The sequence below is a fragment of the Pundamilia nyererei genome, unplaced genomic scaffold, assembly GCF_000239375.1.
Source record: "Pundamilia nyererei isolate P.nyererei 1_Seehausen unplaced genomic scaffold, PunNye1.0 scaffold00324, whole genome shotgun sequence".
Classification (NCBI taxonomy): domain Eukaryota; kingdom Metazoa; phylum Chordata; class Actinopteri; order Cichliformes; family Cichlidae; genus Pundamilia; species Pundamilia nyererei.
Window position 1 is genome coordinate 308,475 of NW_005187725.1, and position 13,893 is coordinate 322,367.

General features: G+C 47.9%; 1 protein-coding gene across 1 annotated transcript in view; it reads left to right on the plus strand.

Annotated features, from left to right (window-relative positions):
* The first annotated feature begins 4,074 nt into the window (after positions 1–4,074).
* LOC106456509 (myelin transcription factor 1-like protein) overlaps positions 4,075–13,893 on the plus strand; it is a 68,255-nt gene continuing 58,436 nt past the window's right edge. The window contains exon 1 of the mRNA XM_013915567.1: positions 4,075–4,217. The gene's annotated coding sequence lies outside the window, so the exon portion shown is untranslated. The remainder of the gene's footprint in view (positions 4,218–13,893) is intronic.

Below are 13,893 nucleotides of genomic sequence, written 5' to 3' on the forward strand. Positions count from 1 at the left end.
ACACACACACACACACACACACACACACACACACACACACACACACTCTGTACTGTACATAAGTAGGCTGAAGCTTGTTATTCCTCCTCTTTCTTACTCCCAGTACACCACCAATACAACCTCTCCTCCCTTATACATTTCTCTCTCTCGGCTCATTCTTTTCTTCTTCCTCCTCCTCTTCACCTCCCCCCCAACCCCACCCGCTCCTCTCCCTCGGTCCCAGCGAACAACAAGCCTTCACCTTCTCCCACGCTATCATCTCAAGTCCCCAAACACACAGATTGTCTTCCTCCCCCTCCTTTGGCTGCCTGGCGCTCACTTGCTTCCACTCTGCAGCAGCTGCACCTCTAACCTCAGCAGCCTCCCTCCATCCCTGCTGCGGTGCCGGGGTTCCCTTCGTTTTCTTTCACTCGGGAAGTTTTTTTCTTTAAAATTTACAGATGTATATGCGCTGCAGTCGGTGAATAAGTGATTTTAAAAAATGGCCTCTAAATAGTTCAAGCGCTTTTCATTTCAGGTGAGGAGATGAATTTAAGACGGTATTTATGTTAAGTAGACTCTTCTTCATTTTCTTCCACGTCTGAGAAGAAAACCTTGAACTTGAAAAATGATTTTCAACATGATGAGTGTGATTATTAACCTTCACTTCTGCTTTTCAAGGCATTTCTGCTGAGCCTCGTATTAAATTCATCATCAGCTGACAGAAAATCTGCCGCATAGTTGAAGCTCCAGCAGTGAGTCAGGACTCACCTGTTTAAATGCATTTGTAGGGGTGTGGCCTGTTTGATTGGCAGGTGCGTGGTGGCACAGGCAGCTGTAGCTGTTAGCTGTCTGCTGCTCTGGCCGGGAGGTTATCGTACTAGAAGGCTGACCTCCAGTTTTGGTCCACAGTGAAATTCTGGCATTTTGATTGGATGTCATTGAGCATCATTGTGCGATGCTTCCTGACAGTCCATGAATGAAGGCGATGTGGTTGGACTGAAGGACTGAGGAGCACTTGGTAAGTGTTATGCAGGGATGCAGAAGTGGTGAGGTTGATGTTCTTAGATTTACTTGGTTAGGTTTGTGCACTGAAAGGCTCAGTCTAAGGGTCCTGCTACAAACTAGCATGTGGCTGCTTTACTGCTCTGAAAGACACTTGGTGAGGTTTCACCAGCGGTTGTGGTTTGAGTCCAAATCGCTCTCCACACTGATGAATGACGCTCGTCTGGCGTGTGGACGTGTGACGAGCTGGGAGCTGAAACTGTGCTGTCGCATGTCTTTAAACACAACCTTGTCATAATAACTCTCATTTGTGACAATATTAGATATGATGAGGTGCAGAAAAGTCAACCTGGGAGCCAGAGTGTTCCCGCGAGAGCTCATTAAAGTGACAGTCAGTGAGCATCAGTTATGCTGATGTCCAGTGACAAAGAGATTTATGAAAGTAAAGACACAAACATGAATTACTCAGGGTGCACATTTTTCCCATAAACCTTTGCTCTGAGGCATTACGGTCTGAATTAAATCAGTGACGAGGGAATGAGCTTTGAGAGCGACGAGAGCGGCTCATTAAACAGCTGAAAACAAACACGCTCTGATTTGGTGGATTTTACAGTTTGTGTACCTGCAGCTTCTTTGCACGAGCAAATGTTAGCAGTGGACTGTGGACATCCCACTAAGCCTTTCCTATCACAAACATCTGTCCTGTGTCTGCTTTGCTTCAGCAGCGTCTCTGTCCTTCCAGTGAAGCACGCCACTTCATTATTAGACCCCCAATAATAAATGTGAGCTGTGGTTGGTTTGGGCCGTCAGAGGCACTCAAACAGAAAGCGCTCACCTATTGGTTAATGACTTGTCAATCACAGGTCATGAAACAGTTAGCAACATGTAGGCCAAAAAAAGCAGGTTTAGGTTAACATCAGGATACACAAGGAGTTTTTAATGCGGGGCCTTCGGGGCAGCCGTTTGTATGATCGTCTCTAATGTGATGAAGTTGAACAGAAGTCAGTCGTTTGTGTTCAGTGTGTGCTTTGTTTGGTGTCTCAGTCGGTCTGGTGTGGATGGCCTTCAAGTGTCTTCGACACATTCTGAAGTGTTCACGTCGTTAATTATGAGTTTCAGTCATTTTCATGCAAAAAGAGTCAAAAAATAAAATAAAGTTGAACTTTTTGTAAGAACAGTTTCAGCTGTTTGTGCTGATGTTTCCTGAGAGCAGGACTTGAATTATAAGACTAACAAACTGGCACTGAAATGAGTTTAACATGGATTACAAATATTTTATATGAAACAGTCACTAAAAATGTATGTAGAATATATTTACATGTAATTTAAACTGATTTGAAGATTTTGAAAATGTTCTTTATTCAATTTTATTTATACAGCGCCAAATCACAACAACAGTCGCCTCAAGGTGCTTTATACTGTAAGGTCGACCCTACAATAATACACACAGAGAAACACCCAACAGTCATGTGACCCCCTATGAGCAAGCACTTTGGCGACAGTGGGAAGGAAAAACTCCCTTTTAACAGGAAGAAACCTCCTACAGAACCAGACTCAGAGAGGGGCGGGGCTATCTGCTGTGATTGGTTGGGGTGAGAGAAGGAAAACAGGATACCCGTCTTCCTTCCTGTACCTGTCTGATTCATGATGTCATCACAGTCAGGCTGGCTCTCCATCTTTATTACCTGACACTGAATCTGAACCAACATCTGGTTTGCAGATGTTTAAGATTCAAAGATCCCGTGAAGATTCACTGCTAACCTGTCACTGACCCCGTGGCTGAGTTATCCCTCGTTATGGAATAATTACCAACAAATTACAATCCAGTCAAAGCCTAAAAGGGAAACGTATCCCGTCACTGCTTCCTGTTTCCGTCTCCTGCCTTCCTTCTCTTATGGCATCCCTGTCGGGATTTGTTTCGCATGTTTGTTGGTTTATGGAGGGACGTTCTGGGTGAGACTCGCCGTCTTCTCTCCGGTTCAGCGGATTTCTTGTTTGAGTGAAGCAATCCTCGGTGCCGAGGCTCCGTGAGCAGCAGATTCACGGCAGGATTCAAACATCACAGCGCAGCGATGCAGGGCTGCTGGGTCAGCGCCTCGGTCTGCCTGATTGCTGGAGTAATTGTGCCTGATTGGCATTAGCATAGGTAATATGGAGCACCCCGGGGGCAGCGGTGGTCCCAGCCCCCCTGAGTACTTATGGTGCCCTGCTGCGCTGCTGCAGGCAGAGAGCTTGTTGGTTGAGTAAAATGCTGCTGGATGCTTCTGATGTGTTTACTGTTGGAGCTTCATATATGCTCTGAATATTTATGTGCAAACACGAATGTATTTGGAAACGTTATTGCTCGTGTGCAGCGAGAGGCCCGATTCAGCCGCCCCAGCGGGCAGAGCGAATGAATTAGCACCTCTTGTCCAGTAAGAAACGAAGCTAATTTATACTCTAATTATGACGATGTCTCAGGGATCAAATTAACATTGTGTGTGTTTGCATATCTGTGTAAATATGGAAATCAGTGTGTTGTTATTCCCACACATGAATGTCACCCCGGTTATTGTGCACTCCACACGGCTGCAGCTCGCCCGCTTCCACGCTCATTCATCTTCTTCTCCTCTCTTAATTCTGCTGCTCAGCCAGCCTCGGAGCCTGTGATGGGTGGAGGAGGAGGCGGAAGAGGATTAATTAACGGCAAGCCAGCGATGAGGCAGAGACTTCCTTTAAGTTTGCTTCCTGTTTGTGTCTCCAGTCAGACGAGCACTGAACCACGAGTGGAGCTCATTCCAGCGATTTTAGGGCACAAACGTGTATCTGTGCTCCCCCTCCCCTCCTCCTCCTCCTCCCCCTCCCCCTCCCTTCATGTGTGCGCGTGCAGGGCCCGTGGGAAGCACTCGCTCTGGGAGCAGACCGTCTGCAGCCCTGAATAAATGTATGTGGGGGGGGGGCAGAGAGAGTGTTGGAGGACATACATGCAGAGAGACGAGCTTTCAGCTTCCTTCAGTGGTCCCTGCATCTCCTCCGAGCTTCCTCACACGCACACACACGCATGCACACGCACACACACACACACACACACACACTCTGGAAGTCCTCTCTCTCCTTTGTTGTTTTTCTGTTGGTTGGTCTCGGCGACGGCGGAGCAGCGTGCGCCTCTATCGCCGTTTCTGTGTGTGTGTGTGTGTGTGTGTGTGTGTGAGTCTGCAAGGCGGCGTGTGAAGGATACCACTAGCAGCGCCCGGGTAAGTCAGCCTCTTCCTTCCATGGTTTTTTTGAGCGTTTCTCTCCATCTCGCCTGGGATCCTCGCCTCTCTCCACCTCCTCTCCCTCTCCCGCCCTCCCTCTCTCTCTCTTATTGCTCTGCTTGCTCTCTCTCTCCCTCAGTGTCTCTCTCGGTCTGGGTTACGCCGTTTCCTCCCGACCGCGCTCTTGCCATACCTGCTTCTCTCTCTCTCTCTCTCTCCTCATTGGTGTGTCCTGATTCCTTTTTTCCATCAGGCTCTGGGCCCCATTGGTCGTCTGCCTTCCAACCATTATCTCCACTCCTCCACCCCTCTGTCATCCTTTCTCGCTCTCCGCGCTCTCTCCACCTCCTTCCCTCATTGCCGGTCACATCTCTCAAGTCGTAAAAATGATTTGCATGCAGGAGGAGAGCGCAACTTTGCAGTGAGAAAAATAAAGGAGAGGCTGAAACCGGGAGAGCAGGAGGAAAAGTTTACTGAGAAGACTGCAGCTGGAAGGTAACTCCTGCCCGTTAACGGCTTCTCGTGTTTCTGCCGTGCCCGTAGACGTGACGGTGTGATGTTGATCGGCTGCCCGGCTCAGTGAGCGTTTCGGCTGAATCGGAGCCTCGCGGTCGCTCCGGTGTCGTATCGTCGGGCTTTGTTTCTGTCATGTTGCTGCAGTCGGGCGGGCTGTTGTTGCGCCAGGTATCGTGAAGAAACTTGCATGGTTCACAAGTTTGTTGTGGAAGTTTGGTGCTGAGTGCTGCTCTGCACATTCGCGCTGTGTTTGCTGGAAACGTGTCTCATCGTTATGCTGCTGAATGCTGGATTATTGCAAGATTTCCTCCATGTTTGTGTTCTCGAGCGCTTTGATTTGCACGCACATGTGCTGTCACTCTGATGTCTTCATGGACGAGGCTGAGCGAGGCAATCTGAAGTTCAGCTCAAACTTCAAGCACATGCTGTCCCTTCGGTCTGCTCTTCCTCCTGATGCAGATGTTGTGCGTGTGTGTCTGCATGCACTCACACAGATGCACTGTAACACGTTTCATTCTGTCATGACAAGCAAAGCTTTGCTGCTTCCACAGTGAGTGTTTGTGAGCGCAGGATGGAGGCGTCGCTCGGACACATCTGGAGAGGAGTCCAGACTGACCCTGCGTCGTCTGACACATCGGTGTTTTCAAAGTGAAAGTGTGTGCAGGCTGGGATGAATTCATTTATCGGCCGGTGTCAGTAGTTCAGCAGGTTTAACCTTTGTGTTCCTCAAATCTGAGATTTAGTTGAGTAAATCTGTGATTCAGAGATAAAGTGATGCAAACCTGAGAGACTCTAAATGAGTTCAGTGAAGATTTCTTTCTTTGTTTTCTGCACAAAATGGAATAAAAACATAACAAATCAATAAAAGCCCAGAGCAGTCTCTCAGTCCTGACTTTAGTGTGAAGTCATCTCAAACCTGTGAAACTGCTCTCACTGACGCTCCTACAGTTACAGTAAGAAGTGCATCTCTGAGCCGAGCCGCTCGGCGAGCTGAGGTGAAGCCGTGTTCTCCGGGATGTTCCTGAAACGGCGGCAGGAAGGAGACGGCGTGCTTGTTAGAGAGAGAGCGCGTGGCTGATGTGCTTTGCAGAGCGAGCCGAGGACAGCGAGACAGCTGAATGTGATTAAATTATAGAGGGAAAGCATGCTACCTGGTCTGACTGAGACCAACGCTGTGGGAACCCCCTCCTCCTCCCCCTCTCCCATCTCCTCCTCTGTGTGGTGTGAAAGTGAAAGAACCCGGGGAGGCTCGTCAGAGAGAAAGTCAGGTGTTGATGCTGAACGTGGACTCAGTGTAACGAGTCACGGCATCGACGAAGACACGGGTGGGGGTCTTTACTGCTCGGCAGCCTAATGAACGAGCAGGAAAAAGCCTCCCGGGGATCCCCTTCATGCAGCCGCCAGGGTGGGGGTGTGGGGGCAGCTGCGTGCTAATATTAGCTTCCATGTTGAATGGCTGGATCCCACACGAATCAGGCTTAGCAGAACTGCGGCGTGCGGTAACACAGAGCATGACTGTGCGCTGAGGCTGGACTGCCCGTGTGTTCGCACGCTGACGTGCATTTAATGACACGAGTGAGGACGTGCTCGACTCGCCCTCCTTAGGCGTTTCGAAAATATTAACAATTTCTAAAAACCCGTTGCTTTCAGCATGTTATACCACCACTCAAGCGCCTTGAGGCGACTTATGTTGTGATTTGGCGCTATATAAATAAAATTGAATTGAATTGAATTGAACTCACCACTAGGAGGCGGCGCCTCTTTCGAGGGGAGTGAGGCGGGAATTAAAGCCCCAAAACCTCTAGTACAATCAGAGCTCTGCTCACTTTCTGTTCCACAGGGGGCGCTCTCGAGCTCACTGTTTGGACATTGTTGACAGGAGAGCTCGAGACAGTAGAAAAGATTCTATTTGCAGATGTCTTGCAGGTTTCTATTGTAGTGAAAAACCATTCGTATTCACTCCTGCTCACTGATGTCAGAGCGCCCCCTGTGGACAGTAAACCCTCAATCAGAGCCGCTCGTTAAAGGGAGGGTTAAAACCCGATTATTGGCGGGCGCGATCGATGGATTCAAACGAAACACACTCTGTGGTTGAAGTTTCACGTCAGCTGTTTTTTTAATTTGTCGGTTCATCTGTGACGCGCATGTTTCTGCAGGCATGTCCTACTGAGATAAATAAAGTTTTTCTCATACAGGAAGCAAGAAAAAATGAAACAGTGACACGTTAACGACGCAGATAATCTCTCTGTTATCATCTCGCACTGTTTCTATGCTCAAACGAAATCGCAGAATAAACAAAGTGAAAGTTGATGAACGACTCACAATGAGGCAGCGTTTCTGTGTTTGATGCTTTTATTGTTTCAAATTATAAAACGACGTAAAGTGTATTTAAAGGCAGAGATGGATCAGCGGCGAGGGTCAGCTGACGGCTGTGGGAATGTGAAGCGCTCCGTACGAGGCGACTGCAGCACGGGCTGCTGTGAGCGAGAGCGGGAAACGGCGTGCGAAGTTAAAAATGAAAAAATATTTGCTCCCCGAGGCGAAGTTTGGAAAACTAAAGTATCATTTCTGGGAGACGCAGTTTCACCTCGCACGTCTGCAGCACATCTGTTCCTTTAACATGAACCTGATTATGCAACACATGCTAAAGATGACAGAATGATGCCAGGTCTCTCTTGGAAATGAGATTTTTAATCTCAATGAGATTTTTTACCTGGATAAATAAAGGATTAATAAATAAATGATTCCTGTAGAAGAAAATAATCACTGTGACGGCACAGCGGTCAGTGTTCCACTCACTGTGGACCTGTGGGAGTGCTCTCATCATCATCATCATCATCATCATCATCATCATCATCATCATCAGTATTGTTGTTACAGGTGTTTGCGGTGCTGTAGTAGCTGCGTATCGGCGTCCTCAGCGTCCTTTGTTCTTACCTCACGTTCTCCAGAGTTCATGTGATGTGTTTGTTTCTTCATAATTGAAATTTTTATGTGCAAACGATGAAATTATGGAACGTCTGCGTCCACACTCTGGGAAAAATCTGGGAGTGGAAACGATGATGTCGACCGTGCATGTGTATGAGTTTACTGATGAAAGAGCGTGTGGACAAATCAGGTGACCCTGGTCTGCACCGCCGGGGCTCTCGTTCCTCGGGATGAGTCGCAGGTTCGGCAGCGGCCGATCTCGGCTCAAACATTTAATCATGATGTGGATTTTTGGTCTCATTCGGGTCATTCCGAGCTCGCTGTGCGTGTCTTTGTGGGAATCAATGCGGTCTTCCAATCAGTCTCCGTGACGGGCTCGGGCAGAGGGGAGATCGATCGATTCGAGCCGACACGTCGTCGATGCCGACATCTACTCGGTGTAGGATGTGGCCGCTCGCGCGTCCTTCGCACACGCACTCCTGCGGCGGCTGATTAATTATGCCGCTCATCAGTCAGAGCACGAGTTGTAGCAGATACTGTAAAATATCAGCAGCGTTTCCAGGCTGCTGTATTCAATGTGATGGTGACGGGACGAGGTGACACGGGCCAACAACAATTCATATCGAAGGTTATTATGATCACAAAGTCGCTGCTCCAACACCTGGGATCCTTTCATTCCCTCCTCTGCCCCATTGTTTACATGCAAATCGAACTGTGTGCATATCCAAAGAATCTACAGTTATACAGGAAAGAATGAATGAAACAAGGAGACATACAGAGAACTAAACAGGAAGAACACCGAGGGAAAGAGGAAGTACACAGGAAGGTTACAGAAGACTGAAAAAGAAGGAAGTAACACAGAAAGTGAGGAAAAAAGGATATATCAGGGAAGCGAAGAAAGGAAGCATGCAGGGAACAATGATATAAAGGGAGGAGAAAGAGGAAGTAAAGAAGGAAGAATGCTGTAGAGCAGGAAGGAGGTATGGCATACAGGAAGAACATGGGAAGGAAAAGCATACAAGATGGAAGAAAGCTTATAAGAAGGTAGGAAAGTATACAGGAAGTTAGGAAGAAAGGACACATAAACAAAGAAAATGGGAGGTAGGGAAGGATACTGGACAGGAAGTAAGGAGGCGTGCAGAAAACGGGAAGAAGGCATGTTTTGGTAAAGGAGGAAATGAGGAAATGGGAGGTTTTGGATGTGTAATTAGAATATCAGGTAGAAGCACTCGTGTAACTGTTAGCTGTCGTGTCAGGACTGAAGTCCGACAGCAAAAGGTTAAACTGCTTGTTAGTGGATAGAAAATCGTATTACACGTGGCGGTTACCACCTGGATGTGGTCGTCTGTCCCCCTGTGTGAAAAAGGTCCACAGAAAACAGAGTACAGGGAGTTTCAGTGTGGGTATCCCTCCAGAGAGACACACACACCTTCGTGCCTTTCCTCGGGGAAAACGCGATCTATCTCCTGGCGGGCAGGCCAATTAAAAACCAATCAGGCTGCTTGGAGTGCGCTGGTAATGGGAAAGCCGAGGCAGTGAAGGAAGTGCGGCTGATTAATGGACATTTTCACCTTGTGGCATAACAGCCTGCCACAGGCATCCATCACCTCGGGGGACGACGCTGGCCCCACACCTATCCCGACCGGCTGACGTGCTGTAAGAGATGTGCGAGCGTGCGACGGCGTGCCTGATGAGGCTCCGGGAGCTCCACGTTAACCTGCCTGATCAGCAGGCCGCCGCCGCGGCGTCACGGCTACAGCTGCTTGTTTCCGTGTTCACACATCAGAGGACGCGCTGCTTGTGTTAAACGTGCATTTCTCACGTATTAGTTATAATAACGTGAGCCTTCCAGTGCTCGATGCGAGCACGATGAGCAGCTGGAATCACTTCCAGTGTTTTCGTTGCTCCGGTGGGTCAGAACCGGACTTTCCCACAGGCTGCAGACACGCTAACGGGGGGTCGGGACGCTCTTACCCAGCGCAAACACCGTGTTTGTGCCGTTGCACGGCAGCGAGCATTCAAAAGGAAAGTATTAAACGGCGTGAGCCGAGCTGGTTCCATTTCAGGAGCCGCTGTGACCTACTTCACACAGCCCGGCAGCGAGCTGTAAATAAGGATTTTCTTAACCTGCTTTGGCCTTTTCCCATTAGAGCCACGACGGTGCCTTGAAGAATATTACAAAGAGGTGAGGAGCAGCTGTTTAGAGCGCTGCTATGATATCATCAAAGCGCTGACCTCCAGACTGCTGGAGTCTTTGTCATGCAATTACAATTAGCTTTAGCACCACGTTTAGCGTCAGCGATAGGACGGGACGGAGGGCGGGGGGAGTAATTGAATTTCTGTGTGCGCGGCTGCAGTTCAAAGTTGATGCCACTCGGTTTGTGTGTCTATCTGCCCGTTTTACCCGCCTCGCCGTGGAAACGCATTTATTTCAGCTCCAGCTTAGTTTGCAGATCTTTTCCAGTCAAATCAGCAGCCACGCTGGCACCTGTTGACATTTAGTTTCTCTCTAAACAATGAAACGATGAATCATTAAAGGAAATGTTTCAATCACAGCAACACCCGCCTCCTCGCTAATGACGCTGCTGCGTCATTACCGAAAAGTCAAGCAAGACGCCAGAGTCTTCGGGTCAGAGCGGTTACATCACTGCTGCGAGGGAGGCCGCATGTCAGGGGAGGGTGGAAGGAACCAAGGAAGGAAGGAGACCAAAAGCACACATACCAGAATGGAAGGAAGGAAGTGCACATGAAGGCAGGAAACGAGACATATAGGAAGGAAACAAGGAAATAGGAATTATGAAGGAAGAACATATACAAAGAAGGAGAGATAAGCTTAAGGAAAGGAAAGAAGAAAGCATACATAAATAAAGAACGAAGGGAAGGAAGGATGTATGATACAATAACAAAGGAAGGAAATACATAACTAGGGAAGAAAGAAAATATGGATATTGAACGACATTAAAGGTTTAAAGTATACAAACAAAAAATGAATGGATACAGGAAGGAATGAATTAAGGATACATAGAGAAAAATCTGGAAAAAAGAAGGAAATGAGGAAGGCAGAAAATAAGGAAGGAAGGATGTACAGAGAAAGGGCATACAGAAGTAAAAGGAGGCAGGAATTGAAAAAAGGAAGAAAGGAAGGAGGAGAAGCTAAAAAAGGAAGTGTCAGGGCAGTACATGGGAACGTGGCGAGATATTGGAAAATGATTACCAAACAGGCATCCATTATTCAGCAGGGCAATCAGGGAGGGCACGCGCTCCTTATTTATGCCAGCGCTGTAAATCAGATTTGTCGGTTTTGATCACTCTAAAATCTCCCAGTCACACGCGGGCAATATTGGGTGAATATTACACTGTCTAATGGGTAATTGATGACGGCATGTGACACCGGTCGAGACGAATGGACGGCCTGCAGGAGCGAGGAGGAGGAGGTGTCGGGAGAGGAGCTGATTACTCTGAGTAGCTTTGCAGGAATAATTCGGGTTCACACGCCGCTGTGCTCCTGCTTCCTCCTTTTTTAAGTGTTAATGTAAATCAGCACGTGTGCAACTACAGACCAATAACCAATCAGCATCCAGCGCAGGTCACAGACAGCCCGTCTTCATCATCCTCACTTTGTTTTCTACATTTGAGGCACGATGTTGTCTTAACTGAGGATAAGTGATCTGTGGAGGCAGGCGGAGGAAAGGAAATACATCTGTGACTGATTAAGGAAGGAAGGAAGTGAAGAGGGAAGCATCAGGGGAAAGAAGGAAGAAAGGATACATTCAGGAATGATGGATGTTTACAGAAAGGAAGGAAGTATAGAGAAACTGGGAAGGAAGCATGCAAAAGAAGATGTAAAGAAGTAAACAGACAGGGAAATGGAAGGATACAGCATAGGAAGGATAGATACAGAGAGGAAAGAAGGAAATATAAAAGGCTTTCAGGTAGGAAGGAATTGTGGAAGGAGGGAAACAAGACAGGAAGTGTGGAAGAAGAAAGGAAATATACAGGAAGTAAAGGAGATCCTGGAAGAAAGGAAATAATCACTGAGCAAAGAAATAAACAATCAAAGAAAGAAGAGAAGCTTGTAGGAAGGAAGAACAAAAGTCTGCAAGGAAGGAAGGTATTATTAAGGATTCAGGAGAAAGGAAGCATGTATGCATAATGTTAGGAAGAATAGAAGGATGGACAGCAGAAGACATACAAGATGAAGGAAGAACAGAAAGAAGGAGGGAAGGAACTAATGATGTGAAGTATACAGAGAGGAAGAAGGAAAGGAAGGAAGAAGTATGCATTAAGGGAAGGAAGGAATTAAATATGCAGGAAGGAGGAAGGGAGGATGGATGCATGAAAGAGGAAGGAGAGAAGGAAGCATGAAGGAAGCATGGTGCTATTTTGTTGCACAGATAAATGTTTAGTGTGTGTGTGTGTGTGTGTGTGTGTGTGTGTGTATGCAAATGTATTTGTGATTGATTCGTGCGTGCTGATGCCCTGGTGCTGCAGCGCGGCGGGCGGACATGATGTGCTCTGAGTGGCGCGTCTCTGCGAGGGTGGCCTGACCTCTGCCTTCAGCTCCGCTTCACAGGAGCAGCAGCAAATGAGAGGTGTCATGGCGTGACAGCGCCGCGGCCCTCTTTAGGACTGACGGCCCGTCTGACGCGCACAAGCGCTCGCATGAGGACTGAATGTGCAGACCGGCGGCGGGGGGGAGGGGCACGCGTACACACACACACATGCAAATATGCAACAGTTGGAACATAAACAGACACGGGTGCATAAATATTGACGGTGTGGTTGAGTCCGGGCAACACGGCGCAGATCAATAGCTGTGTTTCGTGAACATGCAGCTTTTGTTTGGGGAAACAATGATTTGGCTTCAGTTGTGACCACTTAGCGCTCACGCCTCGCTCCGAAAATCAAACTCCGAGGCAGACGGGATTGTGTCAGGCAAACAAACAGAGCTCCGAACTCGTCGGGCTAATCTGGGTTTGTGTCGCGCGCCTTTGAGCTGAATCAATCGCCTCGTTTGGAGTCCTGAAATTGTGTTTTTGTTGCTGGTTTTTGTGACATGTTGTCACAGAGGCTCGGTTATCAATATATGAATCACACAGAAACGCAGAGCAATCTCAGGACCGAGACATCGGGGTAAGAACAGTTAGTCTGCCTCTACTGCTGTAACTAAACTCACATATGTTATATTTAATTTCACTGTTTCAGGAGAATAAGAGAAAAGATCAGAATAAGCCTCAACTGAAACCTGCAGTTCCTCTAATGTCCAGCAGAGCGTCAGTCCCCGTGTTGCAATAAACACGTTAACAGCCTGATACAGAAAATGATCGCTATATATCATTTCCCCTTTCATAACAGCTGTTTACACTGAATTAAGGCTTAAAGTCTACGTTATTAGGGGTGTGGCCTCTTTGACAGGTGCAGACACAGGCGGTTGTAGCTGCTAGCTGTTTGCTAGCTTCACCTGAGCTGGACCTCTGGGACGTGTTTGTGCCGTTGGAGCATTTTTAATGACATCATCTGACCGATACCACGGCTGCTGTGAGGTTACTGTACTAACAAACCACCCAAGAAGGCGGAGCTCCAGTTTGCTGAGTGAGATTTGAGGATTTTAATTGGATGTTATTGAGCACTAATTAGCAGGTACCTGTGTCTGTCTTTCAAACTACAAGCCGGGAGTCGAACTCTGAATGTCCCCATAAAACAAAGTGTTCGTGAGACACACGCTCACTACGATATAATATTTCGTAAAAGTAATTTTATGAATTTTACGAAATACTATATGAGATTTGATGTCGTCAGTTGGAGTCTGTGGCATCTGTGGGCACGGCGTTATGACCCCGCTCGCTTCTGGCTCCACAGACACCACACACCAAAATCAGGTGGTCAAAGGGGTTTGCGGTAGTGTCTGCCATCTTTTACATACAGGCTGTGAGTGAATCAGTGTGTTAGCAGACGAGGTGCTGCTCAAACTAAACTAGGGCATATCCACCTGCCACCTGCAGGCCTCCCCAGACACAACCCCCTGAAACCGCTGACGAGGCACCGCTGGGCCTTCCTCCTGACACACACAGACACACACACACACAGACACACACAGAGTTCCTCCTCATGTCCTTCCTCTGCTCCTTCTGTCATTCCCTTTATCTCTCCCTCTCCCGTCTCTCCTCTCCTCTGGCTGCACTGCATCTCTGCTCATTGTTATCGGTCTCTGTAACAGGATTTTCTCCGT